The sequence below is a fragment of the Pinus tabuliformis genome, chromosome 5_1 (genome assembly GCF_031772625.1).
Source record: "Pinus tabuliformis cultivar Carrire ecotype Pingquan chromosome 5_1, CPIR1, whole genome shotgun sequence".
Classification (NCBI taxonomy): domain Eukaryota; kingdom Viridiplantae; phylum Streptophyta; class Pinopsida; order Pinales; family Pinaceae; genus Pinus; species Pinus tabuliformis.
Window position 1 is genome coordinate 305,079,561 of NC_142305.1, and position 17,729 is coordinate 305,097,289.

General features: G+C 36.7%; 1 pseudogene; it reads left to right on the forward strand.

Moving 5' to 3' along the window:
• Positions 1-681: 681 nt before the first annotated feature.
• On the forward strand, positions 682-3,589 carry LOC149164582 (F-box protein At5g46170 pseudogene; annotated as a pseudogene).
• Positions 3,590-17,729: the final 14,140 nt, after the last annotated feature.

Below are 17,729 nucleotides of genomic sequence, written 5' to 3' on the forward strand. Positions count from 1 at the left end.
GAACGTTACACATGTTAAGACGGCGTTGGCACATTCGCCGAGGGCCACCGACAGCGCTGGCAAATGAGATTTACGCGTGCGGTCAGTCAAACAAACGGCTTCGTCGCCTCATCTTTGTCACTGTGGCGGCGGCGGCTCTAATTTATCAGAACCGGTAAAAAAATTGGCACTGCCAACTGGAGCGTGCAACGGTAGTAGGTATCAGTACCACGGCAGCAGCATGTGCCAGTCTGACGGTAGCAGTTCTGATTCGTCAGTGCTGATAAATTTGGCTGAAGCCGCCCGCGTGTCCAAGCCGCGTGCGTGATGGAAGGGACCGGGTCACGCACGTCGACGGCTCGGATTTTGCTGGATTTGGAAATGCAAATCTATCAATTCATCCACCTGTAATCCATGATATTATTCCAAGAGATCCGTTACAGCGTTTAGCTTTATCTTTATGTTGGTGAATCGTGGAACTCACGTGGCACAGAATTACTGGAACTCAGGCCTGCCATGGCCGTGAAAATGCGCTGGAGGAGCGAAGCCGTTTGAACATATCCGTTGGAAAGTTGCCCGATCTTAGCTCTTCAGGTAGGGCCGTGCAATTTTTTGGCTTTGGTAAGTGTATTTACATAATTTTTTGTGGATAATCTATCCTACCAGGGAGGAGGGCCGAAGATTCTCGGATAATTTAATATATTGGAGTAGGCTTAAGATAGGCATGGTAAAAATGATCCGTTTGTGCGTCCCTTGCGGAAGGAGCTACAGAAGTCGCTGAATGAAAGGTGCATTATCTTGAACTTTGTGTTGAGTGGACAAATTTTTTTTAAAGGTTCCTGATTTGTACTATTCAGTGCATTTATGTGATGGCGAGGATCCACGTGAACAAATAACGAGAAAAACGAGGAGGCTTTCGGATTATTGGTTATATGTTTCGCCGGAAAGATGTACATTTGTTGAAGATCAGCCGATTGCTCGTCTGCTGGGCGTTCTTTTTTAAAAGTAATTATCGGCTGCAAGACTCAGAGAAAGCGGAGATTCCCTGAAGAAGTCCTCTTTGGAGCAAAATGCAAAGCAATTTAATTGTTTTAGCATTTTTGAGGCAGAAGGCTCGAATATTGGAAATAAAAGGATCATCTAGTTCATAAGTCCGGGATTATTTTGTAAAACATTTATGGATTCAGAATTTTCTAAGCAAAGCATGCATAGATCCGTAGGCAGGGGATTACGTAGTATAAGTTTCAGGGGATTCAGAGTTTTCTAAGCAATGCATCAAGAAAATTGTTCGGGGAGAAAAATTGCGGTCAAAAAGTATAATCCGTTCACTAAAGTGACTTCATCGCGCACTTTTTTGACAGCAGGGGATTATTTAGAAAATAATTAGAGGATTCATTGTTTTCTGAATAAGAGATCAGGAAAATCGTTCACTAAAGTGACTTCAGAGCGCACTTTTTGGACGGCAGGGGATTATTTAGAAAATAACTAGGGGATTCAGAGATTTCTGAACAAGAGATCAAGAAAATTGTTTGAGAGAAATTGCAGTAAAGAAAGTAGAGTCCTTTCACTAAAGCGAGTTGCTTGCATACTAATTTGATGCAGAATATCCTGTAAAAGCGCTTACTACGCTTACTAGATAAATAAAGGTGATTCTTGGATTCCTTAACTTTCTTGGATTCCTTGACTGCTAAGCCAGCGATGGGCGTTTCGATCTTCCTTTCGTTGTCAGAGCTTTGGCTGGTCGATTAAGGTTTAAGCACAAAGCAACCGTACCTGCAAGATATCAAGCGGAAAGCGGGAAAAACAAAAGGTCGGCATCTTGAGGCTCTGTACTGGTTCTTCTAATTGAATCCAGAATATTTAATCTTTAAAGGTGTGTTAGCCAGTAGTTTGCTTAAATTTCGCAGCGATGCATCTCGAATTAGTTCACGAGCATGGTCGGCAGCCACATCACCAGTCCAGAACCGCGCGCAGGGTTGCCGTTTCGGCGTTCTCGTCTCAGATGCTGTCCATTGATCACCTGGATCGAATCCCAGACTCGCTGCTGCTTCTCATTTTCAACAAAGTAGCCGACATAAAGGCTCTAGGCCGATGCTGCGCCGTCTCGAAGCGCTTCAACTCCCTGGTGACGCAGGTGGAGAATGTCGTAGTAAAGGTGGATTGCGTGATTTCTGGTGAAGACGGCGGCCTTAACGCCAGAGGTAAGGGCATTTTCGGTCACCTGGTTAGGTTCATGATAGGAAGCATTGTTAAGCCCCTGCAAGCTTTACAGCATTTTATAGGCCCTAGGAAGACTATTTTAGCCGAAGTTTCCCATCACTCCCCGGCAGAGGTCTTGAAAAATTTTAAGGAAGTTCAGCATCTCAGAATTGAGCTTCCAGGCGGAGAGTTGGGCGTCGAAGATGGTGTTCTGTTGAAATGGAAGGCGGAATTCGGGAGTACTTTGGAGAGCTGTGTAATTTTTGGGGCTGCGTCAGTGGTAAATAAGGGTTTGAAAAGTGGTTCTAGAAAAAAAACACAGTTAGTTTCCGATGATGATTCTGAAGGTCTTGAAGGATTAGAGGACGATAATGGCAGTATCCCCGACTTATTTTACATAAACGGATGGCTGAAATTGAGAGTTGTGTGGACCATAAGCTCCCTGATTGCGGCTTCGGCACGGCATTACTTACTGAAAGAGATTATTCATGACCATCCCACTCTTCAGAGCTTGGTTCTGACTGATGCCGACGGTCAGGGGACTCTCTGTATGGGAAGAGAACAACTCTGTGAGTTTCGGGATAGGCCCCTGGCAGCTTCGCCATCTTCGAATAGAACACAAGTTCCGGCCCTGAATATGAAATTGAGGTATGCGCCGACTTTGGAGCTTTCCGGTGGCACCGTGATGCAGGGTGCAACGCTCGTTACCATCAGACCGAGTGATCAGACTATTGCTGCGAAGAAGGAAAGCGAGGGTTTCATTGTGAGGGCTTTTGAAGGTCCATACAGGGCAGCTGCCAAAATCCTGGCGAGGAGGAGGACTTATCTTCTTGAAATGAATTCATTTTAGCTGGGTGAGGGCTTTTACATGAGCTGTGTTGAAACTAACTGGAATGGATGTCTTCCTTAGACTGCGAGCAGAATTTCGTTGATGGGATGGCTGAAGCAGATTAGTTGAGGGAATGCTCGTCAAGATGTCACAAATAAGCATGGTCAATGGATTGAAGATGAGGTAGATGTCGATCTTGGCTTTCTTTATAGGGTCTTTGTCAGATGGCTGCTTTTATCTCCACAAAATTGTTTCATCCAGTGTGTTCTCAAGATGCTAGTTAGGTTTGTAGCAAATCCTCATGAAGTCTGAACCATTGCAGCTCATGTGTTTTCCTCGGCCGAATGACAATATGCTGTAAATGTCCAGAAATGACTAGTAATGTACAGTAGTTCTCCTGAAATGTTATGTTTTTTATACTCACTTGTTTCTTTCCCTTGAAGGAATATGCATTTAAGTCGTGTTCCGTTGTTATTGTAGTCTGGATTGCATCATTAAAGCTGATTCGAGTTTTAATTGTTAGGATTCCAAAAAAAAATCACGGACCTATGCCAATAAAATGAGGAGTTATATTTTATTGAACTTGGTTCTGATTCTTTGTCCATGAAATTTATTTCTTAGATCCGTTTGCAGAGGAATGACCTTTTAATTTTTCATTATTTTTCTGTGTAAAAGTTGTTTTTCACCTTGGATCAACTGCTGATCTGCATTCTATTGTTCCCTCATCCAAACAGCTTTCTTTTTCATATATTTATATGTGGCCTTTGATAGCGGAAGTTGGCGTAGCTATTTCTTTTGTTTTTTGTTTGTTGGCTAGTTTGTCCATGAGTTGCAGGACTAGCTTTTGAGCTATGAAACCATGACCCTGGGACATTTAAACTCTCAAAATCACCTGGGGATCGCACACCAACCCTTAACATGTCTGTATTTTTTGTACCTATGGAATTTTGAACCAGCGAGCTTCACACAAGGAGTGTCTTAACAGAACACCCTATCGCCAACTGTTCTACATCTCATGAGGATTGGGCACAGCTGCTTCAAAATTGCCATGAGGACTGGGATGTGAGGACTTGCATTTGGCTCTTTAGAAAAGTTATCCTTCTCACCAATACAATAGTCTGAATTCTCTCATCTTTGAGAGGCAGTGATCCAATGAGAAAGGAATGACAGAAAAGGGATAAAAGAAGTCTAAATAATAAAAAAATACTTAACCCCTACGTTTGGAGCTTTTTCCTGTTTACTAGACACCTCTGAGTAAAGCAGGTTGACTCTCGAGTCTGACTTCACTGCTTGAGGAAAGCAAAAGTGGAGTCAGCTCCAATCATAGTCGACTTGGCCACAAGTGGCCTGAGTTTTGCTTTCAAGTTTGACTTGTTTGCATAAGTCTAATCCCAGAGTCAAATGCAAGTCTCTTCATTAGTGATGACAATGAGATTCTGTCGTCTTCCTATGAAAAATAAATAAAATAACTGCTCATTTAGCTTGTTTTACAAACAGAACTGTTAACAATTTAGAATATCACCTCTGTACTTTGAAATGAGCTATTATTGAAATTTTTTATCATCTCTGTACTTTGAAATGAGCGATTATTGAAAATTTGTACTATATGGACACTGCAAATTTTGATGTCAATGGCAAATAAATTTAGTGTACTTTTAAATGTTACCCAAGTCAAATGTGGCTTGGCCCAAAGTTGTACATGCAACCTTGACTTGTTTGAATGGCTGCACTCCTAAAGTCAAATGCAAGTCTCCTCTGGGTCTACTAATTCAGATTTTGCTGTCTTCTTATAAAAGATTTAAAAAACAGTAATTTTGGTTGTTTCACCAACAGATCTGTTTAACTATTTAGAATTCATGGCGTTTTGTGATATGTATCATCAATACATGTTACTGTGAAATGAGTTATTCTTGTTATTGAAAATTTGTGTTTGGACATTGCAAACTTTCATATTAATGAAAAAACTCTTTTCTGAGATTTACTGTATTTTTTTCATGTGGCCCCAGTCAACTTCTGTGTTTTTTACCTACTCTAAGTCAACCCTTACTCTCTTTATTGTGGTTGGATTGTTCTTTGAATTGAATCTGGTAACTTTGAGTTGAATCTGGTTTCAGATTCAACAGTTTAGGAATTTTTCAACAAGAATTGGCATTGATGTTCTGCACAAATTTTCTGCGTAAGTCTCCCCTCTAGCAGATTGACCTTAAAATGTTGAGACATTATTAAACGGACAAATTCAAACCCCCCTTCCAGGGGAAATGCTTCCCTAGATTGGGAAGGAAGTTTGCTGGAAGTATAGTTCAACCTGATTATGGAAATTTGGCCTTAGGGATTTTGGCCCCATTATAAGATGACCTAGATTGCTGGTATTTTCAAAAAGTGAGTGGATGAGAGTAGAACTTTGTCTTGCTGGAAACAAATAGATTCAGCTGAAAAGCTGAGTTTGTCCTGTTTTTAATTCACTCCAAATGCTTATACTTGTATGATAACTCCTCTATGTGTACCATCAGCGAGAAAGAAAGGGAGAATTCATCATGGGCTACTTGTAAATTTTGTAATTCATGAGAACAACTGTTGTGTTTTCTTGTGCTTTATGCTCCCTTCTTTTTCAGTCGTTGCTATTGTGGAAATAAAAGGAAGTGGGCTACATAACACCATGACCTTTGCCTTCTTGGATCTTATTTCGACTTCAAGGTAATTTGGATTGGATCCCCCCTCCTTTTGACAAACAGTAAGTAGACATGTGGGCATTGCTTTGGAACTATTACATCTTTTTGCTTTTGTTAAAACAACATGCATAAAGTGAAGGGAGATCGATCCTAATATATAAATATAAATGATGCAGCATCGAAGGTGTTCTTGAGATTGTTACTTTAAACGGAGTGCATTTTTCATTAATAAATACTATGTTTGGGTTAGGGGGATGAGTGCATGGCATGGGTAGAGGGCAAGTGAGTGAAATTATAATTTAAATATTGTCATATTATTTTATTCTTATTGATTTTGGACTCATAGATAAGGGAGATTCACTGCTTTATTCAAGAAATAAGGTTCCTTTTTCACTTGAGATTGATTTGATTCTTTATTACCTTCCGTTATGATTCATCATTTGTTCTCCTCGGGAAGGTTAAGAGAGCACCTAAACTTGTTCTTTTGCCTCCTTTCTGGTTTTCCTGGTTATTTCTAATTCTAATTGTTTTGGCTTTTTGTTGGCAATTGCCATATGGCATCTTATGATTGGTTAGAGGCTCTAGATACTTAGGTCCCTACATAGGTTAACAACAAAAGCATTGATGTGAAGGTAAGCATGTTTCATGGTTCACATGCTTGATCCACATGCCTTTCCTATGTGGGCCCTTTTTCCTTGGTGGTTTTGCTGTGGAGGCAAGCAAGTCTCATGGTTTGCATGCTTGATCCACATGCTTTTCTTATGTGGACTCTTTTTCTTTAGTAGGGTGGGTGAGGCTATTTGCAATTTGTGCCATAGTTGTAGGAAAGGCCTTGTTTGGCCATGTCCATTATTACCCAAAATACTTGGAAACATTGAAATGTCGTAGAAATGCTATTGTCGTATCATGCAACGTTTCCAAATCTAGAAACACTATGTGGTATGGTCGATGGCATTTCAAAGGCATTTTGGCCATTTCCAATGACATTTAAGTGCTTTTTTGGGAAGTTTCTAGGCCCATCTAAGAGCTTGAGAGGGGTATCACAGGAAAATATCGCCTTGTCTATGCCAATGACTCTTCAGCACAAAATAATGATAGGTGGTTGGGCTTTGAGGAGTTTGTCACTTTGGTAATTAATGGTAATATTAAATTCTTAAAGTCAAAATTGACATTTACTTTTACTGTTTCTACCCTTCTACTTAATTTCTAACATTATTGTTAAATTGTTTTAGGATGTTTTAGAGTGGTTAAAACCTCATCGAATTTCATATGGAAAAGCTGGAATTTAGTGGACTTCAGGGTTTGCAAGATTTTAGGATTGGCAAGTTTGTAGCATTTCCACTGAATTCTATCATGTATGTGGTTGGCATTAATCAAGATCAAGTTATGGGATTTTGTATCATGTAATCATCTATAAGAGTTCTAAGTTGTTATTTTTTTATTATACTTATTTCTTTACAAGATAATTAGTTATTTAAAAAAAAGTTGACGTATCTATATTTTTTAATTTTTTATATAATATGTTTCCCACATATACCTATTTGGAAGGATCTCTAGTGCAACTTGGGTTTGTGTTTTTACACCTGCCTTAACCTTGCTTCTTAGCTTTTTGTGTGCCATCAAGGCTTCAACTCTGCATTGTCCACACCTTCACATGTCTTGCTTCTTCTGTGGTGTGTGGAGCCATAGCTTCAAGCTACCATGTGCACTATCAAACGCTTTGCGTGTGCATTTTACACTTGCAACTTAATCACTAAACTAGAGCCTAGAAATGTCACTAAAACAAACCATTTTTTTATCAATGGTCCATTTTGAATTGCCAGACTCCTTTCAGGGAAGAATGTGGCAACGCAAGAGAGTTTGACTATCTCCCTCATCCCCACCAACAAAAAAAAAATGATTGAAAAATTTGACAAATACAAAAATATAAACACATAATTCCTCTTGGTCACCTTGTGGTTTTAACTGCAAAATGGTGCAGTTTCAGGGCATTTACAGGCAAGTGGCAGGCCATATTTGGGTTGACTGAGTTTCACTGGCAAGTTGGCAAGTCATACTTGGGTTGACTGAAATTTGGTCATGTGTATTACACACCATCTAGTCACTTTGACTCACTTGGCGTGGTTATCCAAGTCAAACTTGTGACCCTGCTTGTTTGACCCACGAATCCGCTAGCAGAGTCTCTAACAGCACAAATGCTACAGTTGTTTGATGTAGAGTTGGATTGGTATTTCCAGTGCATCAAACAAAGATACTCTTTTTTGTCAGAGATTTTGATCCCTGATGATGAAGTCACCATCTGAAGCGTTGGACGGATCACACATATTACACAGTACTATTTCGGAAATCTCTGACAATATGATTAACTGTGGAAGTCTCCAATCACTCAAAGATACTCTTCCATTGATGCAGTTTTACAAATCTAATTTGTGGCTTCTATCATGAACCTGCTAAATTGTGCCCTCTATTTCTTCTGTATGAACAAATATCTGCTCACAAACTCAGGTTTAGTGTTCTTTCTCCTAATTGTCAAGATGTTCACAATTGCACTTTGAATATTCCTGGAAAATGTTTGTTTGGGTTTTGTACTACATGATTTGATAAATATGGCAAACTCCAGAAGGGTCAAAGGAGTTGGAGTTGAAATTGGTTCCTGAATCAATGGTAATGTGAGGTGATATTTTCAACTTGAGATCGATGTTCAGTTATATTTATATTTTCACTATGCAAACAGTCCTGAGTGAACTGTGGTATCTTTTTATTTCAAGTGTATAATATCAATCTTTTTGTGAATTTAAATTCATAATTCTTACTGCTACTTCAACTTGGAATTTTCTACTCAGGAAATTATGAAACAATAAGTGGAAATTATGAAACAACTTTCTGAATTTATACTCAGAAGAAAAATATGTAACAACTAAACATAAGTGTGAAGGTATAAATTGAATGATTTATGTGGAAAAAAAGAAAGTTTTATGCTATAACATTTACATTTGTGGTTGGAAGAATTAATCTACGCCTTTGAAAAGGTATGTGAGTGTGGTTTAGTAGTGTAGAGATTATCCCAATGGCTAAGATGCTTTACAACGAGCACCAACAACATGAAACAGTCATGCTCAACATTTATGACATCATTATGTTATTAAAGCTCAAGTTTAGAATAATGTGTGTTTAGGCAAATGTTTGAAGCTGATTGTTTTAATTGAGTGGTTTTTATGGAAAAAGAAGAAGAAAAAAGTTGTGTGCAAAAAAATTTGTCATTGGAAGAATTAATCCACGCCTTTGAAAGGGTATGTGAATGTGGTTTAGTGGCCTATGATATCTTAATGGTTAAGATGCTCTACAACAAGCAACAATGTTACGAAACAATTGTGTTTAACATTGATGACCCAAATATGTTAGTTAAGAACTTGAAAAAATTTAGAACAATATGTGTTTACATATGTTTGAAGGTAGTTCATTTAATTAGTTATTGATGAAGGTGAAAGCATAAGGGTATGTGAATGGTTAAGATGCTCTACAACAAGCAACAATGTTACGAAACAATTGTGTTTAACATTGATGACCCAAATATGTTAGTTAAGAACTTCGAAAAATTTAGAACAATATGTGTTTACATATGTTTGAAGGTAGTTCATTTAATTAGTTATTGATGAAGGTGAAAGCATAAGGGTATGTGAATGTGGTTTAGTGGCATATGATATCTTAATGGTTAAGATGTTCTACAACAAGCAACAATGTTTTGAAACAATTATGCTCCACATTTATGACCCAAATATGTTAGTTAAGAAGTTGAAAAAATTTAGAACAATGTGTTTACACATGTTTGAAAGTAGTTCATTTAATTAGTTATTAATGATGGTGAAAGCAAAAAGTGAGGGATTGATCTAGATTGGATCACTATATAATTTGTCATTGATTTCAATGTTTTTACAGTGGAAAAATGGGATGAATCAACTAAAAGAGTAGTTTTATCAATAGAACCCAATTTGTGGAATTAGGGTTTGAAACATTTTGGGGCCATTTTGTAAGGACTTGAATGATTTTTTATTTTTATTTTATAATATATTTTTATATTTTTGTGTGTTGGCCAAGGACGGGGGCATAAAACATTCCTACTAAAGTGTTGGACCCCATCATTCTATTCTACATTTAGAGACTTTTCTAATGGAGCAAGAAAGACGACAATTATGCATATTGGAAGTTGACCCATCTTGATTGACCACCATAATTTAAGAGGATACCGAATCAACTCTTGTTAATCATGGAAAAGGGGCAACACACATGAAAATTGTGAAGAAGAATCTAGAAGGGCCAACTCTAGTCGGGAGTTGGAGGAGTCAAACTTGACCCCTAGTTGGCTATCGCATTATGTTGCAACCAGGCCAGTGAGACGAAAAGGGGTTCCTTTCATTTTCAATTGTATCTTGTTCCACATTAGAGAATAAAAATAATGAGTGGGAGCACAAGAGCATAGGGCTTAGGGCTTAGGGAATTCCAAGAAAAGTGCCTTCTCCTTTGTATGTTGCATTATTTCAATTCTAGAGGAGAGTAGAACAACTTCATCTTTTAGCTAGGTTTCTCTCGCCAGGGTTTCCCAGAGCATAACTTGTGTTCATTGTGGTTAATGTGTGATGGTATTTCATTGTTCTCTATTTTCTGCAATTTATCTTTTACATGCATAAGCATAAAACAATGATTAATAAATATGGAAGTTAAGGAAGTTAACCCTCATAGCATAGATTTTAGTTTATTTTTATCATATTTGTTGTGACGAACTGTCCAATGAAATATCCACAACAATTTATAGATCATATTGCCATCAATGCGAGATTCTCTAGGAATTTTGTGGGAAGTTGTAGGGGATTTAGGAATTGATTTAAATAAGAAGTGTAAAACCCCAACCATGTTTGACAAATATATTCATAATAACCCTCAAAATCCAGCAAAGAAGAGCTTTTCAAGATTAAAGACATAGGGTGTAGATATTTGCCACAATACGAACCTCCTTATGGAGGCTCGAACAAGCACCAAATCTAAGAGATGGAGGTTTGAATTCAAATGTTGGATCAAAGGGAAAACCGGGGGATTAGGAAGATTTAGAGGAGTAATTAAGGAAAGAACCCAAAAAAGTGTTGTCAAGTTCAATGTTGTGAGCCATTCAGTGTCCCTCTCCAAGATGGAAGCAAAGGTGGACATTAAGCCATATCAAGGTGAAATCAATGCTTTAGAATTAAATCATTGTTTATAATAGTTAGAAGCTTTACTTTAAGGTTCACCACATAGATGAGGAACATAAAATATCATTTTCTAAATAGAAATTATAGGGCCATGTCCTAACTTGGTGGGAAATCCATACGGAGACTTTTAGGCTCAAGGGTGATCCCCTAATAATTAAGTGGGAGAACATTAAAACCCTCAGAAATTCCCAATTTTACTCTATAGAGTTTGTAGAGGTCTAATGGACTTGATAACATATGTAGAGGACTAATGGACTTGATAGCACTACTTAAGGCAAACACAAAGGAAGAATGTGCACGAGTACACCATTGAATTTAAGAAGATGGTCATCAAGTTGGGTATCTCTTTCAATAACGTATATGTACTCAAATATTTGGGGGTTTTACACAACCAATCTATAGAAGTAGGTGACGTTGTTCAAGCCAAAAATAGTAGATGAAGGTTGTATACATGCATAGTGCCTATAAAAACACAAGCCAAAAGAAAGGGAAGTGTAGTGGTTTGAAATAAAAGGAGCACGAAGAAGATTCCAAGGGAGGGAAGAAGAAGTGGAAAGGGAGAAAGCACAAGAAGACAACAACCACTCCATATTAGTGTAAGGATCCTAGCATTTATTGCAGTCACTGCAACATTGATGGCCACACAGAGAAGCCATAGATTTGAGAAATCAGGGGGCAAACAAATCTAACATGGATGAGAAGATTGTCTATACCTCGACGCAAAAAGAGGTGATTTTGAGTAGCTTTCATCACCAAAAATAGAAGATGACCAAGATCTTCAATATTAAGTTCCATATCAAGAACACTAAGATCTATGCCTTGTTCGACTCAGGTTCATAGGGTAATCTCATTGTAGCAAATCTACTCAACAAACCTAGATTGAAGGTTCGAGATCATCCTAACCCATATCCATTGGGAAGGGTAAATAAGGATGAAAAAATCAAGGTAACATAATAGTGTAGGATAAAATTTGTTATCAAAGCTTATTTTATTGAAAAAAGAATTGGATGTAGTTCCACTTGATGTATGTGCAGGTGTATTTGGAAATCCCTACATGTATATGTGAGATACAATCTTCATGCGGAAAGCCAACCGGTATTGTTCCATCAAGGATGATAATCATTCATCATCAATGCACATAAAAACAACTCTAAAATTTCATTAATAAGTGCCAACCAAGCTATAAGAAATTGATTGATTTTAGAAAGAAATATGTTTTAATGTTTTTAAGAGAGAATAAGTCTAGTGAAGAGTACGTAAGGGCAAATGAATCCCTAGAGGAGTGTACTAAAAAATGAAGACAACATTTGGAAGGGTTCCTATCAACATATAGGGGAGTGTTTCAAGGGTCTAGAAGGATACCACCCATGAGGGAAGTGGAGCATGAGATCCAATTGTTGTTGGATTCTCTATTCCCAAACATTAAGCTATAAAGATAGCCAACCTAGAAGCAAGTGAAGTGAAAGTAGTTGTACCGGTGGTTGGAGCAATGTGTGATTTGACAAAGTACCTCACTTGGTGGGTCACCCATCATAATTATGATAAAGAAGAATGGGACTTGGTGAAGGTGCATTGATTACAAAGTGTTAAATAAGATTACACTCTAGAAAATGTACCCCCTACCCAAGATTGATGGTTTGTTATATTAGTTGCAATAAATGAAACATTTCAACAAGTTGGATTTTATCACCAAGTCAGAGTCAAAGAAGAAGACACCTAAAATATCATCTTCAAGAGGAAATAATTTTTATGAGTGGTTAATGATGCCATTTTGTATTTTGCAATGCATCAATTACATTCATGAGATTAATGAATGATGTTTGTGTTTTTATTTATATTCATTTATTATTGTTTATTTGGATGATATATAGGTTTATAGTGCTACATGGGAGGAGCACATATCACATTTGATGTGTAGGTGCAAGACACTTTGAAGAAGCACCATCTATTGGAAAAATTCAAGAAATGTGAGTTTGTATAAACAATATTAGGTTTATTTAGCCAATGGATTGGTGGAATTGGTCGGTACCTACAAATGTTGTGAAGTTAGGAATTTCGTTGGAGCAACACTATACTTGAGGAAATTCATCACTTCATTTTTCAACATTGGTTGCCCCACTCCATGTTATAACATCGAGTAGCGAGAGTTTCCAATGTAGGAGGGTCAATTAAAAGCCTTTGAATAATTGAAAAGAAGGTAAAAAACAATTAATAACCAGATCTTGCATTACCAAACTTATAGTAGTTCTATAAAGTGGAAACAAGCAAGTAGGTATGCCATGGGAGCGATCTTAATGCACAAAGAAGGACGTGTGTGCTACCATTTTGAACTATTCTATGAGATGGTTCTCAACTATTCTCCCTAGGACAAGGAGCTCCATGTTTTGGTGCAAACCGTCAAAAATGGAAAAGTTGTTTGATGGTTTAGGAGACTATCTGTTATGAATAAAATTTATTAAAAAATAATAAAAAAATGTAAATAGTAATAATCATAATTAATTATTAACTAACTAATAGTTAGTATTGAAAAAACATGTTTCAAGTATATGTTTGTTAGTGAAAGGGTGCTTGCCTAGACTATATAAGCAGACCTTCACCCTCATTGTAATCATTTCACATCAATTTTTTTATACAATATTCATTATACAATTATTGTTCTATAATGGATGTATTTGTCTTCGAAATATTTTGAAGATTTATTCGTTTCGTATACGTTACATTGGTATTAGAGTATTCCTCTAAGTATATGCACCGTGTTCGTTACATTGGTATCAGAGCATACCGTTGAAGTATATGCACTGTGTTCATTACATTAGTATCAAAGCAAATTACAAATTTCCAGTAACCAAAACATTCCACAAAAGATTGATTTAGGATGGCAAGACCCATTCTCAGTGCGAAAATTTTGTTTATCACTCAGAGCATCATATCATCTTGTATCAACGAATATGAAAATTTAGAGACGAGAAAATATTCGAAATAGAAAAACAGTTAAAGTGTTTTCATCAGTAAGCTTTGATGACAAAGCTTTTTGAAGAGGAAAGAAATGTTATAAATAAAATTTATATAAAAATAATAAAAATGTAAATGATAATAATCATAATTAATGATTAACTAACTAATAGTTAGTATTGAAGAGACATGTTCTAAGGATATGTTTGTTAGTGAAAAGGGACTTGCTTAGGCTATATAAGCAGACCTTCACCCTCATTGTAATAATCTCACATCAATATTTTTTTATAAAATATTCAATATACAATTATTTTCATATAATGGATGTCTTTGTTTTCGAAGTATTTTGAAAATTTATTTGTTGTGTATTCAAACTTTGTTCGTAACATTTGTATCAGAGCATTCCTCTAAGTATACGAGCCTTGTTCGTTACATTGGTATCAGAGTATATTGCTGAAGTATATGAACTTGTTTGTTACACTATTATCCACATAAATCACCAATTGCTACATGATTTGTAGGCTTAAAGTTACAACAAACTAGACACTACAAGTGGATGGTGTTCTTACAATACTTTTATATAGTGATCAAATATAGGAAGGAAAACACAAACAAGTTGTCCGACATGCTTTCAAGGCTAGTAATATTAAAAATTATAGCTTTGGAGACTCTAATGCATATGGAACATTTCACCTATGATGAATGCAAAAAGACATATATAGAGTATGAAGACTTCAAGAACATGTTTCAACAATAAAAAAGCTAGAGTCATGCAGGAAATGGAGACAACACAATTGATTATCATCTTTACACTGGGTTACTCGACAAGTTGGACAAGTTGAGTTCTTAAAGGAGCAACTGCAACTAATGAGAGAGGTTCACACCTCTGAGGTTACACGACATTTTGGTATAGGGAAGACAATGACCAAATTATAGAGGTATGATAACACTGGTCTAGGATGCAAGAAGACGTAGCAAGGTTTATTAGAGGATGTATGTTTTGTTGTACCAGTGAACATAGTAACTAGAAATAGGCTCTATACCACATCCCTTACCTATGCCCACTTGTCCTTGGAAAAGCATCTCCATGGACTTTATAAGAAGTTTATCCACAACAAAGAAAGGGAATGACTACTTACTCATGGTAGTTGACATATCTAGCAAGATATGAACTCTTATGCTTTTTAAAAAGACCATTAGAGGGAAAGAGGAAGCAAAGTTGTTCTTTGAACAAGTTGGGTGCACTCTAGGTTACTAAACAACATTGTTTTAGATAGGGACACTAGATTTATTGGTGCATTTTGGATTATATTATGGGAGAATATGTACACAAAGTTAAAGGAGTCTACAACATTCTATTTGTAGATAGATCGAAAACATAGATAGTCTATAGAACTTTGGTACAACCTTTGAGGGGCTACAATTAGAAGCATTTGAAGCCTTGAAATAAACATCTAGTCTATATGTAACACTTTTACAATAGAACAATCTACACTTATACTGCTAAGTTCTCATTCGAAACTTGTTTTTGGATATTTGTTAACTTCATCTTTGGATATTTCATGTGGGAAACAAGAGGAGTGAGAAAGGATCACATAGGGAATGTTTTAAGGGCAGAAAAAATTATTGAGAAAATTAGGCACTAAAGAAGTCATAAAAAATGTATAAGGCTAGGCATGACCAACATAGAAAAGATAGCTATTCATAGTGGGAGGTATGATTGCAATTGGACAAATAGAGGTTATAGGGTCTTGGTAAGAAAATCAAGGCTATGCAATATAGTCATTTCGAGATATTAAAAAAGGTGGGAGATAATGCCTAGACTCAACCTCCCATGTTGGATAAGGAAAAAAAGCAGGTCCTACCTTCCATAGAGGACTTAGTGCAAGATGCCCAAACAAACTTGACATAGGATATAATTTTGTAGAAGAGGTGCATAACTACAAGACATGGGCAACATGACCTTAATTTGGTAGATTGGCTTGAAAAGACAACATTTAGGAAAATCAAAATGGTACTCCATGGATAAGTTAGAGGACAAATTTTCTCACCTCATTCAGTGACTTTTTTGGGGACCAAAAGCCTTCAAAATGGGGAGATGAGATTTGGATTGGATCACTATATAATTGGTCATCTATCTCGATGCTTTTAGAGTGGAAAAAAATGAAGGGATCAACTTACAAGAGTAGTTTTATTGATAAGATCTAGTTTGGAAAATTGGTGTCTAAAAACTTTTGAGGCCATTTTGAATCTTTAATGATGTTTTTGCAGGGTCAAACTTTCTCGCTTAAGTGTCAAATCTTGAGATAATATTCCACACAGAGACCTTTCCAACAATGCAAGAAAGACGTCAAGTAGAGTTCGTATGCAAAAATTATGCCTTTAAAAAGTTGACATTTTATGATTAAACAAAATAATTAGAGAGGATGCCATGTCATCCCTCATTACCACTGGAAAAGGAGCTAGCTATAATGTCTCTTTCTAAATAGTGATTGTAGAGAGGAAAACTTAGTATCATATATTGATTCCCATAGGTTATAGTTGGAAGAGAAATGGGGATCAATTAATTATTAAATGTCACCAAGGGAAAAAAAGTTGACCTTTCTAAAGTGATATTAGATAATTAAACTAAGAAGAGTGGTAAAGTCAAGTGACCCATGGTCTCTGGGTGAGGGAAAATTTATAAAAATAAGATAGAAACACGTTTTGCGACAAGATTGGAATACTTTGTGAATTAAATTCAAAGAGTTGTTGTGGCTTGTTGTGTAAGGGAAAACCTTAGTGAGAAGTCAATTTCGGTGGTCTTGAGACCATCCACCCTAGCTAGTTAAGGTTGGTTTTAGTGGTGAGACTTATCCACCCTAGACGGTCTAGGGGGAGGATCACTCAAGTTCTCCATAAGGATTTAATGAGATTATGAATTATCCATTGCAGTGGTTCCAATATTTTTTTGGGCAAGTTAATTCATCTTAAGAAAGCCAAATTAGTGTGGTAGACTGAGAGGCTAAATTTATCTGAGTAGCTGAATATTCTGGGAAAGGGCGAAAATTCTTGTGGAGGTCGATTTCTCATTTGTTGGAGATTGAATTAATTTATGGTGAGGAATGTCTTCTCTCCGGGGGCAAATCAATTATAGCAATTGGAGATTAGCTGAGGAAACTAGAGTTATTTAAGGAGACCAAATTTTATCTGAAGGACCAAATTATTTGGTAGCATTTTCTAAATATTATTTGTGGAGGTCAAATTGATCTTGGAGAGGCCAAATTGTTCCTAGCAGGGATGAATTACTAAGGTAGGCAAATTGTTCCTAGGAGGGATGAATTACTAAGGGTTGAATTATTGAAGAGGCCAAGATAATTTTCGAAGAGGCCGAATTCCATTTCAAGATGATCCAATCGTGCCATTATTGAATCAAGCGTCCAAGTTCCAAGAAATAAATTTATAATTAATTTCCATATCTAGTCTAATAAAATTGGATGGTATTCCTCTGATGATTTTTATTGAGTAAAAATTTATTAGTGGTGGTTTCTTAATTTTTATTGTGCTTGAATAGATAAATGTTATTAAAATGTTTGTTTAAATGTCTAAGAGAGGATTTTTTTTTTTGCAAATTAAGCAAGCAAAATTTAGTAGGGGACATTAATGTGAAGAATATATTGTTGGATGAATCCAAAAGACAGGGGTTACATTACTTACAAGAGGCAAAGGAAGGAAAATGATATTTCCCTCTTTGAATCTAAAGGAGCAGAGATGGGTGATCGAGATGGTCAATTGTGTGGAATCATCAAGGTGCCTTAAAATATTTGGTAAGGGGACAACAAGAAATGATGCATGAAATGGTAAGAGGAAAACAAGAGTTTG